Source organism: Neofelis nebulosa, chromosome 5 (genome assembly GCF_028018385.1).
Source record: "Neofelis nebulosa isolate mNeoNeb1 chromosome 5, mNeoNeb1.pri, whole genome shotgun sequence".
Taxonomy (NCBI): Eukaryota; Metazoa; Chordata; class Mammalia; order Carnivora; family Felidae; genus Neofelis; species Neofelis nebulosa.
The window spans coordinates 79,163,990-79,178,577 of NC_080786.1; the positions used below are offsets into that span (position 1 = coordinate 79,163,990).

The following is a 14,588-nucleotide window of genomic DNA, read 5'->3' on the forward strand; positions in this document are numbered from 1 at the left end:
CTTCATATAATTCCTTATAGACTTTAGTCATTTTGTTTGTGTGTGTGCAGATGTATTCATCCCTCTGTTTTACACATATTGATCTAAACCTACTTTAAAACTTTGCTGGAGGGGCACCTGGGTGACTAAGTCGGTTGAGCGTCTGACACTTGATTTTGGTTGAGGTCATGATCTCACGGTTCGTGGGATCGGGCCCCATGTCAGGCTCTGTGCTGACAGCATGGGGTCTGCTTGGGATTTTCTCTTTCCCTCTCTCTCTGCCCCTCTCCTCCCCCTCCTCCCCGCCTCTCTCTCTCAATAAATAAATAAACTTAAAACAAAACTTTTCTGAAGAAGGTAAAATATTAGGAAAAATTTAATTACATCTATGCACAGAGCATCTATTGTGCCTAGCAGAAGCTTCTGCATGCAGTGGGGACAAAGATAACTCAGATAACACTAAGAGGCTTATATTGCAGAGAGGATATAAGAAGGTGACTAAATAATGTTGGTTCAATGTCAAAGTGTTAAGTTTTTTGAGAAAGGGATCAGCAAAGCTCTGGAACTTGCATAGGAGGTGACATTTATTTTCAGCCAGAGATCAAAGAAGGCTCTGAGGGAGAAATATGCAACCTGGACATGGAAAGGCAGGTATCTGGATACTCATATGGCACTAAAGGGCCTTCAAGACAGAGGAAAGTATAGGCATACCCACAAGTTACTAGAAAGCAAGTTTCAATGAAGCTATGTCCAGGCACTGGCTGATAAAAGTGCAGCCAACCCCTTCGAGAAGATGCCAAGTCCATTCTGGTCTGGAATGCATTGATAATTGGGACATTATGCTCAGAGACTGCAAATTGACATTCTGTCGTCATCCCTCTTGGAATAGAAACCCTGATCCTTTAAAGTAATTAGCACTAATTTGGAGCATGGGTGCAAAAATAAATCACAAGTGTCCAAAAACAGATACATTAAGATCAATGGTTAAGAAGCCAATGTTCTTATTAGCTCCGCCCACGTAAACAAAATCAGAAGCAATTAGCATTTAAAAATAGAAAAGGAGAGTTCACAGTGCCTACTGGAAAATTAGTGTTAATATAGATCTCCGCAAGCATGATTTCCACTCACCTTTCCTGATCTCTGTCAGGTTACTTCCACGGCTAGAGGATCAGTGCTCTTTCCTGGGGGGTTAGGAGCGAGAACCGCGACTTTGTGCGTGTTTTCCTGGTGGGCGCTGAGAGCTGTGTGTCTGCTTACAAACAAACAGGTGGGGCTTCACCTCCCCAGCCCTACCTCTTCATCGTACCTCCGCCTCCTCTGCATGGACGAGAAGGGGATTTGCTGTGCCTCAAGACTGTCAGCAGATCTGCCCCCAGAAGCCCACTTGCACAAAGCAGAGTTAACCTTTGCTAGTGGGACAGCCGCCTGTTGGAGAAAGCCTCAGTGTCCCATCCTGAAGAAGGCAGCAGTTCCCAGGGACTGACCAGGGCATATTCAGGAGAGGCCCTTGACATGCACTCTAGAACACGGTAAGCCTCGGTCAAGGATGGTGCCTCACTGCCAATACCCGTTGTGAGTATGGGGAGGCAAGCTGGCCGTGGAGCCCTCGAGTCACTGAGGCAGAGACGGAGGGATGTTTGGTGAAGTAAAACACACTGGCAGCTGGCTCCCGGTTCTCCCTTTTAAAGACATAACCCGCGTCTTCCGTCTTCCTCTTTCTATCCGCTTACTTGGAAAGATGTGGTGAATGGAAGAGTGGGGGATGGGGGATGGGACGCAGGTATTTTTCTGCCGCTCATTTACAAAATGGGTGGAAACTTCCCCCATTCTTTCTTCCCCCCAAAGACTGTGGCTTTAGGAACACCGGACTACCATGGAGAACACAGACGCTCTGCTTGGCAGGCACAGCAGAACCTACCCAACTGCTATCCATCTAAGAAATGACCATCACACTTGAAGTTGGTGGGACCTTGGAATAATTAAGGGCTAAAGGAGAAAGCATTTGTGCAGAGTGGCGTGGTAAAGACAACCGCCATTCAACCTCTTGGGTCTGAATCCTCTTTCTGCCTTGCCTTTCTTCCTCTAGCTTTGGGACGCCTGACCTGGAATCGGGGTTGAGGGCTTGACGAATTTACATCCACTTCAGATACAAATATCAGTAGAGTTTTGTAGTGGAGGGGAGGCAGGGAGTGGACTAAATCTTTGACCATTCGTTTTTGTTAGGGGTTCACTCATTTTTTCATACTTTCTTTTCCCAAGTTATTTTTTCCCCTTGTGACTAATACTAGTCCCCACTGACCAGCTTGCACCTACTTTTTTTTTTTTCAAAATGTAAGAGCTTAAATATCTCCTTCTTGTGTATCTTCCCATCTGCCAGTCAGTCTATATTCCAACACCTCATCCATACTTTCCTTAGCAATTACCTCAAGCTTGTCTAAGTTCCCTGTGTACAGGCCCATCTCCTCTGTTAAGCTATAGCTATTTGAGAACTGGGAACATCTTTAGTATCCCGATATCCAAGCCCAGAAATTCTGCTCAGTTGTTTATTGAATAAAGAGGCACTTCATCTGTATCCAGATTGTGTCCTAGAAGGCCCCTCGAGTGATGATAGGCTTAGTGGTGGCCTCCATTTTCTCCTTAACGGGGAACCAGGAAAGGTCAGAGAATGGGAAGATCTGTCTTGGATGCATTGGATCCCCCCTTATGTCTCTATGGTTGCAAACTCAGTGCTCAGCCATGACCACTCATGTGTGATCAGAGTATACAAGAGGGATCCTGCCCAGGCTTATGGGATGGGGTGAAAAAGCAAGAAGTCGACTCCTAAACTTGGGTTTGCCAGTCTCAGCATGAGGGAATACCAGAACCAACCCCCCACTGGCTTTGGCCAGGAGCCTGAGTGTTTTCTGTGCATCAGCATTGGTCAACCTGGCCTTTGGGACGGGATGCTGGCAAGGGTTCAGTGCAGGCGTGGTACCTGAAACAATTTTGGATAGAGTGGGAGACTGTATGGCCTCTTTGCTCAGAGCTTGGACGAGGAGAAGGAGAGGGAGATAATACAAAGAGTTATTTGACTTCTGTCCAACAGTGCAGGCAGGAGAGCAAAGGGGAGGCTTCTCAAAAGTTGTTGAAAGAAGAGTTGGCATGGGGATAGGGAGCGAGAGGAAGTCCTTTTGGACAGGGGAGAGAGAAAGAGCCTGGCCTGAAGGTGGGGGAATGAGAGACAGAGATATAAAAAAGAGAACAAATCAAGGAGGGAATGGAAGGAGGGAAGGAAGGAGGAAGGAAGGGAGGAAGGAAGGGAGGAGGGAAGGAAAGAAGGAAGGAAAGAAGGAGGGAGAGAGGCAGGAAAGGAGAAAAAGAGGAAAAGAGAAAGGCACAGACGTCCAGAGAGAAAATCAGAACTAAATTGGAAATGAGAGACAAACTGGGGGAAGGAAAGAGAAGCAGGGAAGCAGTGAGGGAGTGTGGGTACACACACAAGGTACGGGCAGCTGAATGCAGGCCCAACCTGCTCAGCTCAGACTTTCTTTTGTGAGCCTGGCACAGGGACGATCTGTACACAGAGGAAAATGTGCTGACTCTTGCCCAAGGCCTGTGGGAGGACAGGACAGATCAATTAACCTGGGTGGGGCTCTCCTGTGCCAAGCCTGGCACTCTCAGTTCTCAGTGCCCAGCCAGGCCAGACCAAGGGCTTTCACGTGACCACTAGCCATTAAAGGGCCGTCAGCTGCAGGGAAGAATCAGCCTTGTACTCAGAAAACCCTCTCCCCGTGCCGATGTCACCTCCACCGGCCCAGCTATGCCCAATCTGCCAGGCCCAGCCCCACACCCAGGTCGACCATGCCCCTTGGCCTGGGGAAACCGGCCACTGGGAATCTGAACTGACTTTGAGGCCCCTCTGGGGGCCAGCAGGGCCCGGTACATCCAACGGATGGAATGATCCTGGAGCATATTTGTGAGTGGAACAAGAGGCTTCTGGAGCAGAATGTTCCCACAGATCTTAGCTGTGGGGGGGAGGGGGGGCGTGACTGATTCCGTTTAAAGGACAAGCAAGTTTTCCAGGAAGGGCACATTTGAGCACAGCGTCAAAGGTTGGGTAGGATTGCCGGGCAGGCAGAGAAAGTGGAGGGATCCTAGGTCATGAGAAGCACAGGTAAGAGTGGAAAGGTGGTATATCTGTGCTTCAGGCTCATCGGGAAGATGAATGGGAGCTGACACGCAGGCCTGGAGGAAATAAGGCTGGGATGCAAGAGGGCCCAGATAAGGACAGACAAACATAAAGGCACAGAGACAGTTAGTCAGGAGGGAGCTTGGAGGTGATACAAATCTTTTTCTCATTGTATTTCTTTTTAATGTTTATTTATTTTTGAGACAGACAGAGACAGGATGCCAGTGGGTTAGGGGCAGAGAGAGAGAGGGAGACCCAGAATCCAAAGCAGGCTCCAGGCCCCGAGCTGTCAGTACAGAGCCACGCGCAGGGCTCGAACTCACGAGCTGTGAGATCGTGACCTGAGCCGAAGTCGGACACTCAACCGGCTGAGCAGCTGGGAGCCCCTCATTGTATTTTTATTTTTAGCTTTGTATGTGTATGTGTATGAAGTAGAGGGAGAGGATGTGACAGCAACTCAAATCTTTTTGACCTACGTACGCTGTTCCTCTCCTCTTAAGATACTGACTGCTTTACCTCGTGTGGTGACCGGTCTTCTGTCTTCTTCGGAGCCTTCCCTCCTATCTCAAGTCCTCATCCACCCCTCCAGATGGCCCCTGGCATAGTCCACCGGCCCTGCTGGGCCTCCTCCAGGCACTGGTATGTATCAGAGAACATTAGAGCCTTCTATCCTGCTTCCTCGGTAGGCAGGTGTTCGTTTAAACTTGAAAAGTTCTAAAGGCACCAAAAAGTTAAAATTTCTCTCATGGAGTTTTTTTTTTTTTTTTTAATTACATAACGAAGTGAAAGTTTCCTCATTTCATCTGTTAACATTTATCAGTCAAGATATTTTCCTCAGTTAAATCAAATATATCTCCTTCTACATATATATGTACGTGTGTGTATATATATATATACATATACTCACACACGTATTTATAGAAGAGAAATTATGCTTTACATATTGATCTGTTTTGTATTTAAAAATATATTGTGAAAAAGTTTCCAACTTCATACCTCATACGCGGTCTCGTCCGCAGACTAGATATACCACAAGTTTTCAACTATTTTTCGTGTTCATAGACATTTAGGATGATGCAACCTTTTTGCCTTTACAAGTGATGCCTCTGCAAACATCCTTGCACGTGAACCCTTCTGTACTCTTGCCATTATGTCCATAGGATGGACTCCTAGAGGTCAGGTTGCTAAGTCAGAGCCCGCACATTTTACATCTTACTAGGAATTACCTCATTCCTCTTAAAAAGAAGGTTGTACTAAGTTGACACTCCAACAAACCGTGGAATGGAGTGCCTCTTCTGCACTCGCTCTCCTGCCCTGGAACTGCCTCATCGCTTGGTGGGTGAAGAGATGCCACAGGGAGAACTGGCAGCTGTCTAATAATACACGCATAGGTATCGGCAATGCTGGCGCCGAGATTTCGGCTCTGACGTCACCATGCAAGGAAACGCGTGTGAAATATTAAGGAACAGTGCCCGGCACAGTGTAGGTGCTCACTAAATGCCAGTTGTTGCTATCATTGAAGCATACTGCCACGATGGCGATTTATCAGAAGCTTTAACAGCAGGTTCGGTGTGGAAGAGAACTGGAGAGGAGAGAGAACAGAGGCAAGGAGGCTCCAGGTGGCTCTGCCCAGACTGGGCGAAATGCCCCTTCTTTCTGTGTCCCCAGCACTGTGCCTACCTCTTCACACGAAATGTGATTAGCTGATTCATTGTCCACCGTAACACTGTCCCTGGAGGACAAGAGGTACGTTCTCTGACGTCAGATGGTGACCACCTATGGGCCGGGATGCGGTGGTCACACTTAAATACCTAAAGGGAATTTGAAGGGATAAACTTCTGAGTTTGAGACTCTCTCTATTAGTTGCTTAATGCCTGCAAGTTACCAAGAAAGAGGCACTTATTGTTACACCATAAATTACCATGTGATTTTTTTTTTTCCCATGTGAGTCTCCTCTCCTCAATTAGGATGCGGCCCCTTTAAGGAGGAATCATATCTTAAACTTCTTCGATCATCTCTTCCACCATGACAGCTAGTGGGCTAAGGAGGCACGCATGAGGCACTCAATACATACAAAGTGGGGAAAAGTAACGGAACTGATTTTGGGCGTGGTTTGAGGAAGCCAGTCCCTTTGCTTTAGAGCCAATGCTTCATGTTGGTTGATTAAATCACCATGTGGCTATTTATCTAAAAGTCCATTTCACCTTTGCAAAGAGATAACGGTATTCTCAAGCCTTCCCTCCAAATGGCCCCTCTGCTGCAGACATTCACCAAGGCATGTTCCCCATTCTTAAGCTACAAGTTGTGCATCTGGGATGGGCCAGAGACCAATGTCTGGGGAAATGGGATTATAGAAGGTAACAGCCACTGGGAGGATTTGGCCCCAAAGCTGAGGACTCTTCAATCAATATGTATGACTTTCAGAATTCCTATTTTAATCAGCGAAACGGAAATGAAATTCCAATGTAGCTTTTAGTTTAAAAAAAAAATTACAAGTGGTATATGATATTCATGCATACCATTTCCTCTGAAATTCTTTTTAAGAATTGAAGAAAATAACCATATAACATACTGGAAAGAACACTAGCCTAGGCATCCAGAGATTTAATTCCATGCCCTAAATTTATCACCTAGTAGCTATGTGATCAAAAGCAGTCACTTCCCCCATCTTACCTCATTTCACTCATTTATAGAATGATATGTAAGCTCCCCTTTAGCTCCAGTAATAAAGGAGTCCATAATTCCCTAATTAGTGTTGAAGGCCCATCCATCCATCCATCCATCCATCCATCCTTTCCATAAATACCTACTTGATTCCTACTTGTGCTATGGCCATGCAATTCAAGTCTTCTGCTTTGGGTTGTAGACTGATGGCATCATCCCCCTTCCAAGCACTCAGAGTCAATATCTTGTATAAATTCTAACCCTCTTACTCTCTCATCCACTTCACCTCCAACCAGTCCCAAGTGTTTATTCTTTCTCTGTATCTCTCTGGACCATCCCGTTCTTTCCATGCCCGGTCCGCTGATTCTCTTCCAGCCTTCCCAGCTCTCACTTGAGCTTCTCCAAGACTTCCTAAGTGATTTCCCAGCCTCCAGACTCTTCCTTCCCAATCCACTCTACATTCTGTGCTTATAGTTATCTCCAATCTTTCATTTTAATCAACATCTTTTGAAAGTTTGTTGAATGTAGACACTGTATCTGAACCCTTAAGGAGCTCACAACCGGGAGAGGAAGGCAGACAAAATCGAAGGTTGAGGACAACATGATGCCCGGCTGCCATGGTGGAGGAGTGCTCAGAGGGTTAGATTTCTTTGCTTCTTCTGGTAAGGGCTTCCTTCCCAGTTGTTCCCTCTTCCATGCATCACACAGCACTTTTTTTTGCTTCTAGCATCCCAGTCATCAAATCCTTTTATCATTCATTCTCTACTCTCTCTTGTTAACCAGACTGAGCTCCTGATGGCAGGGATCTAATCAACTCAAGCTGTCTTTCTAAGTCACAAACCTTGGGTGGCTCTCTTTTGCCTTCAGGGGGAAGTCTAAACCTTGATGTTGGGTATTTAAAGCCCTTTAGAGTCTGGATCTATCTTTCCAATTGACTCTGCTAATCAGCCCATATTGGGTCCCATCTCAATCCCAAACCCCCTTCCTCCTACCCGACCTCTAGAATATTCTCCCTTAGTGACACACGGTAGCTTGACCACACCCAGTACTTTCACATTCACTGCCTTTGGGTAAGCCAGTCCCTCTTCTGAGAAGACCCTACCCTTTCTCTCCCTTGTTTCCCTGCCTCCAGGGATTTGCCTATCCTCTGCTTAAGGCCTACTTGAAATTCTGCTTTTTCCAAGAACCTGCAGAGAATCAGGCCTACTCATTCAGAATTAATTTTTACCTTTCAAATATTCCTTACAGCAAATGCTCTAACGCATGGGTGGCCCATCTTCTGCAGAGATTTTTGTGAACCTTCCTGGGTACTTCCTACGTTATGAGCTCCTGGGAAGAGGTGCCCACGTCCCATGGGTGCTGGGATCCTTTGTAGCACAGATCACACAGCCTGTACCGTACTGTACTGAGGCTCACTCTGTACTGAGCAGTCGTCACATGCCGGGTACCGCACAGGCTCTATGACATTTCATCCTCACAACAGACCAGGAAACGGGGCTCAGAGAGATGCTGAGTAATCTGCCCAAGGCATCAGCAGGTACGTAATACAATTTAGATTTGGACACAGGCACCTCACAACAACCAGCCTACACTGCCTCTCTACAAGGGGGCACAATAAGTGTCGATGGGTTTTACAGCCATTTAAAGGAGAAGTGGAAGGTATACTTAACGAGCATATCCTGATTCCCTAGGGAGATTTCTAAGAGTTCTCTCTCTTTTTTTTTTTTTAATGAGTTGGCATCTGATACTGCCCTTGAAGACTGAATAGAAGGTTGACAAAGAAAAAAAAAAAAAGTAAGAGCATTCTAGTAAGGCAATAAGATTTGCGTTAACTCCCTGATAAAAGTGAATAAAGGGTGTTTGAGGGGAAAAGATGTGAGCTATATACGGACTCACTTCCCCCACCAGACTATAGGCAATTGAGGGAAGGAAATGTCCCGGTCGTCGTGCTTGGGGCTATACTTCTACTGCCCTTGGCGGAGTCTCATACAGAACACGCGTTGAATACATATTTTGTATCAGTTAAATATTTTGTATCATTAACCAAATATTTTGTATCAATAAATACTATCCAAGCGTTTTCTGTGTTCATATCATTTTACACTCACTCTTGGCTAGAATGCTGTAAACCTTAACGGCCTTTGTGAAGGCTTGAGAAGTCTAAACCCAAGCTTTCAGACCCTGAAAGTGAAACCTCCAGGCGCTAGAAATTTCACTGACCAACCCAGTTTCACTGACTGACTGAGTAAAAAACAAACATTAAAGCAACAGAACGAGCTATGAAAAATCAAATATGAAAAAAATGTTTCAGTTCCAAGAAACTTAGGTATTTTCAGTAATGTGCCTCCTGCAGGGAAACCTGACGCCTGGGGTGGCATGTCAGTTTCATTTCCAGCTTTGACCTTCTGTCTCCTAAGGAGACAGGAAAAGCCCCTCCACCCAACAGCTGTGCAAGGGGCCTGGGTCTGAAGACACAAAGGGAACTGAGGCAGAGTCTATGAGGTTCTTCCCACATTGTACTGTTTTCTATTAGAATAAGCTGTGGGCAGGTCTGTGTCAGTGAGCACATTCAGATCACAACATTTGTTGAATCAGTGAGTCAGAAAATGGCTTAAAGCGGAGCGACTGAGTGGGGAATTTAGCATGATCAAGTAGAAAATGCATTCGACTTGGGGCCGGACGAGCCTGTTTCTTCTCCGCCACATAGTAGCTGGGTGATCCTGGGCCGTCTGGGCCTCAGTTTCCTCTTTCAATTCTGACATATTTGGCAGATCTTCATTATTGTAGGAGGAAAAAACATGCAAACACCTGGAGTTGTTTTTTAAAAGGAGACATTTCTCGGGGTGCCTGGGTGGCTCAGTCGGTTAAGCATCCGACTTCGGCTCAGGTCATGATCTCACGGTCCGTGAGTTCGAGCCCCGCGTCAGGCTCTGTGCTGACAGCTCGGAGCCTGGAGCCCGCTTCAGATTCTGTGTCTCCCTCTCTCTCTGCCCCTCCCCCATCCATGCTGTCTCTCTCTGTCTCAAAAATAAATAAACATTAAAAAAAAATTTTAAAAAGGAGACATTTCTGGAAAGTTCTCCATGTACTTGGGAATCTGGGAATTGAGGGTTTTTGCCTTTACTCTAACCCAAGGCTTACCGACCTTGGCACAGTTAACATTTGGGGCTTAATACTTCTTTGCTTTAGAGGCTGTCCTGTGCATGGTAGGATGGTTTGCATTGTCTCTGGTCTCTACTCACTGATGCCAGTAGCATGCACTTCCCTCTCCCCAGCAGTGGCAACCCCAAAACGTCTACAGACACTGCCAACCGTTCCTTGCAGGCAAAATGACCCTCTGTTGGGAACCATAGCCCCTGAGTTGCATTCCCAACTCAAACTGATGGAGTCCTTAGAATAATGTAGCTGGGGATGGAGTGGGAGGGTGTGGAGAGCAGACACAGAGCCTCCCTCCACTTCTTAAAAAAAAATTTTAGTGCTTATTTCTTATTTTGAGAGAGAGAAAGAGAGAGAAACAGAGTGCAGGCTCCAGGCTCTGAGCTGTCAGCACAGAGCCCGACGCGGGGCTCAAACTCACGAGCCCTGAGATCATGACCTGAGCCCAAGGTGGATGCTCAACTGATTGAGCCACCCAGGAGCCCCTTCTCTCCTAAGAACCTAGGGATGGGGTATCCCTGGGGCCTAAGGAAAGTCAAAAGCGCGTGTAGTCTGGAAGCAGGAACTTGGCATCTGTGTTTCTGCATTATCACTGACTGCCTGTGTGACTTCCAACAAACTGCTTAACTTCTCTGAGCCTCAGTGTCCTAATGGGTTCCAAGGAAATGATACCTCTCCTCTATGAATCTTCCACTAACCTCCCCACCTCTCCACACCATGGAAAAGGGGGTTCAGAGGACTAAACGTAATGCACGTGAAAGCTCTGTGGGCTAAAAGCACAAGACAAATATGTATGTCGTTCTAAAGATGTTTTTTTAACTGAGGAAGCACCGAAAAATCACTTTCTTCCTGGATAACTTTTCTGTCCAAAGCAGTAATGGTAACCTTGCAGGCACCACCACAGCAGTAGTGAAAACAAATAATGGAGAGCAATTCTCAAGGAATACTGCCATAGCTTCCAGGCTTGATTTCTACCAGGCCATGAGTTAGCATTTGTCTGGTAAAAATGAAAGACCTTCTCAAAAAAGATAGCATGCTATCAGGCCCCGGTGAGAATGTGCCATCTGGCCATTCACATACCCAGAAGTAACTGGGCCCACGCTTGTTCTTTCTTCAACCAGGCTACCAACGTGGAAGATGCCCAGGTGACTTGTGTCTTCAGCAACTAAGGACTTCAGGACCAAGAGGGCCCTCTGAGCGGTAGCTGGTTCCTCAGAGCGGGAGCTCCGGTCACAATCAGGCCAAGAGTGGACAGCCCTCCCAATGCGTCTTGCCAAAGCCAAATCACGCCTGGTCCAGGGTTTGACGGTCCTCTCCAGCTGTGGGAAAGCTCACGCCTAGAGCAGCATCCTCCCAAAGCAGCCAAAGTACCAGGTCAACTGGCCGATGGCTGTCCAGGATGCCTAATTGGCTCAGAAATGATCTCGAATTTCGGATCAGAGACCTCTAGGGTCCAAGTTGGAAGGGATGATACAACTCCGCTTGTAAATGCTTTGGTTTATGGACCACTTCTTCATCCTTTGAGGGTGGTGCAGAATAGCGGCTAAGGGCATTCCCTGTTGAGCACCGAGTGTGTGTTCCTCCTCTGCTCTCTGCTAGCCGCAAGGCTGGGGGCACCCAGTGGGTGCTGGGCAAATGCTAGCGGTACATTCGACGTGCTACATGACTGACCTCTGACCTCGGCTGTGTGATCCCCTTCCCGTTGCAGATGTGGAATCTAAGGTTCAGACAAGTGCACCCCCACACAGCATCCCCACACCCCTTTGCCCCACTCTTTCTATTAAGTCGCTCCTCCTTGTGTCTCTGCTACCTAAATGACATCGGTCCCTCGAGTCTGCTCCAATGCTACCTGTTCTATAAATTCTGCCTCTAGAACGGAGTTCATCTCAGCTTCCTCCGAGCTGCATAGCACTTTGTTCATAACTCTATCGCGCTGTGGAGCTCACTGGGCCACACTAGGCAAGAAAAAGGACCGAGGCGAGGACGTGACACACTGCAGACTGCGGTAAAGACCAGAGAGAGACGGACACAACGAAGGCACGTTTCGCCCCTGCAGCAACGCGTTCCCTCCTTCTCCTGCCCCACAGTCGGACACACCGCGGGGCCTCTCAAAGCCCTCACCACGTTCTGGTTCCTATCAAAGCTAACTCCACACACACTCTCTCTTCCCTAAGGCGGACTACCTTAGGGGGAGGAAACGGCTCAGTGTCACCTCCGCGCCCGTCATGGCACATGGCCGAGGGTTGCAAGTGCTGAAGCATGCCTGTTCCACTGATCTGAGAAGAGCTGGCTGATAGTGGTGATGGTGCTGAATGGCGGCAGAGATGACAGTGATAACAGGGAGGTTACCTGAACCGAAACCCAGCCGTCACGAAGGGTGATGTGCACACGATGTTTCGCTATGACCGAGTGAACAACAAGGGATCCACGAATCAGACCTAAAACGTAGCCCACTCGCTGGCCAACTGGAAAGCAATGGAAAATGGAAAAGGCATATGGGGGGCGCCTACCTTATCAGCTTGAGCCCGATCCATAGATTAATGTGGCGTAGCAGTGGCATGTGGAAATCATTGAAAAACCCTGTTGTTACTGTTCATTGAGGAAGATGTAGAAAAGATCCAAAGGTACAGGGAAGAGAAACAGTCACAGTACTACAAAATTTCATGACAGTTCTCTCGCACCTGTCTGATTTGACACAGCTGAGATCAGGCTGATCCTGTGTGTCTCACAATATGTTTTATTTATTCTTTTTGAATAAATAACACACGCAGAAAGTACAAAGCTCAAAAGTCACAAAGAGCCGGGAGTGAAAAGGCTCTCTCCTACTCCTGCCTTCTGCCCACCGTTTTCTCCCAGGTCCCTCATAGATCCTTCCCGAGGAGTCCTCTGCCTACCTCTGAACAGTTGTTTTGAGTGGGTTAATAGTCAGTCCTCAATCCTTCGAGGTCCTCAGAAACCAAAAATTGTCTGTAAGTACGAAGTATGTCCCTATTGTAGCGTGTCTGTGCTGATAAATGATAAAATGTTACCGCCTCTATGTCAGTTACACAACCGGAAGCAGATAGTGCCACTCTTCCCAAAGACTATTCTTAGCTGACAAATGTGGTTGGAGGTACTCAACCGAGATACAATCCTTCAACAGGCCCCTGTCCCAAAGATTTCCTGAGATGTTGCCAGGAGCCCATAGTGGTCTAAAAAACGGAGAACTTGAAATCAGAGTCTGTGTGTGTTGGGTTGTCGCAGCTAAGACGTGAACGGCAGGCCCGCGTTCCGAAAGGTAGGCCTCTCCTCCTCCCCAGACCAGACCTGGCAAGGACTTCCCTCACGCTTTGTTCTGCCCGAGGGTGCTGGGCTTCGAGGTGTGGGAAGAGTGGGTGGGGGAATTCTAGTTCCAGTGAAGCAGTTGAAAGAAAGTCATTTCCACAAAATCTAGCTCAAAATAGAGGAAGCCGTTCTATACTTACCCAAACTTTGTCCCCTGCAAGCTCACCTCCCCACCCCACACGCAGGGGAGTGGGGCAACGGCTCCCCGGATTTTCCTTGAGATCTGGTGCTGTGTGCTGCCCCATGGGCTTATGTTGTCACAAATCCTCCCACTCTGAGCAAGCACGCCCACCACCTCATTGTGGATCTTCTTCCCCGTAGGCAGTTTCCAGAGTTTTTCAGGAATCGGGCTACAGTTTGGAAGTTTATTTACCAGTGAAGTGAATTTCTCTCTGCTCTCCTTCCTCTCCTCCCAGAACCCATCTGAGAAAGTTACAGAAGGCATCTCCGATTCACAACACGCCCCCCGCCAACCCCCCACTGAATAACACGTCGTCTGGCAACAGGAGGCGTTTGATTACATTTGGATGGAACGCCTGCATCAACTCCAGTTGTCCCCGAATTGGAACTGCTGGGCCTCACGTGCTGCAGCCAACAGTTTGCCTTCACCCACTCCCCTCTCTGAAATGAACCTTTCTCTGGGAAAACAAGAAACCTACGTGCCATCCTGGGTGAGAGACGAACAATGGCTGCGTCCCAGCATCGCATCCCAAGCGTGACAGGCAAGAGCACACTGAGGGGTTTCCAACAACGAGCCATGCTTCAAGCATCTCTGGAGATGCCCTCTGAACCAGAGGACCCAAATGTTCTCCCCGGAGCCCTGCGGTCTCTGTGTTTAATTCAGTGCGTGGGCCTTAAGTTCTCACTGCGTGAGGTCTAAGGCACCAAGCTACTGTCCCCTTTAGCAAGCCTCCATAACCTCCCTCCCCATGCTCTGACTTTGCTTAATCACTGCAGCAGGTGGAATAATGGCTCCTCAAAGACACCATCACCCTAATACCCAGACCCTGTGACTATGCTATATTACATGGCAAGGGGCGGGGGGTGGAGGTGGGGAGGGTTGGCTAAAGTCGCAGATGGAATACATCTTGCTGATCAGCAGACCTTAAAAAATAGACTCTCCACAGTAGTCTCAAAAATAGAGAGACTATCCACAATATGGTGGCCACAATATTATCGCAAAGGTCTCCAAATGGGGAGGAGGGAGGTAGAAGTGTCAGACCCAGAAGAGTGACATCAGGAGAAAGACTTGATTTTCCAACTGCCGCCTATGAAGATGCAGTAAGGGGCCGTGAAC

At 47.6% G+C, this 14,588-nt stretch overlaps 1 long non-coding RNA gene across 1 annotated transcript; it reads left to right on the plus strand.

Moving 5' to 3' along the window:
* The first annotated feature begins 3,741 nt into the window (after positions 1–3,741).
* Positions 3,742–14,296, plus strand: LOC131512313 (uncharacterized). The gene is made up of 3 exons (XR_009262082.1): positions 3,742–4,786; positions 11,089–13,244; positions 13,708–14,296. It is a non-coding gene; the product is annotated as an uncharacterized LOC131512313 (long non-coding RNA).
* The last annotated feature ends 292 nt before the right edge of the window (positions 14,297–14,588 follow it).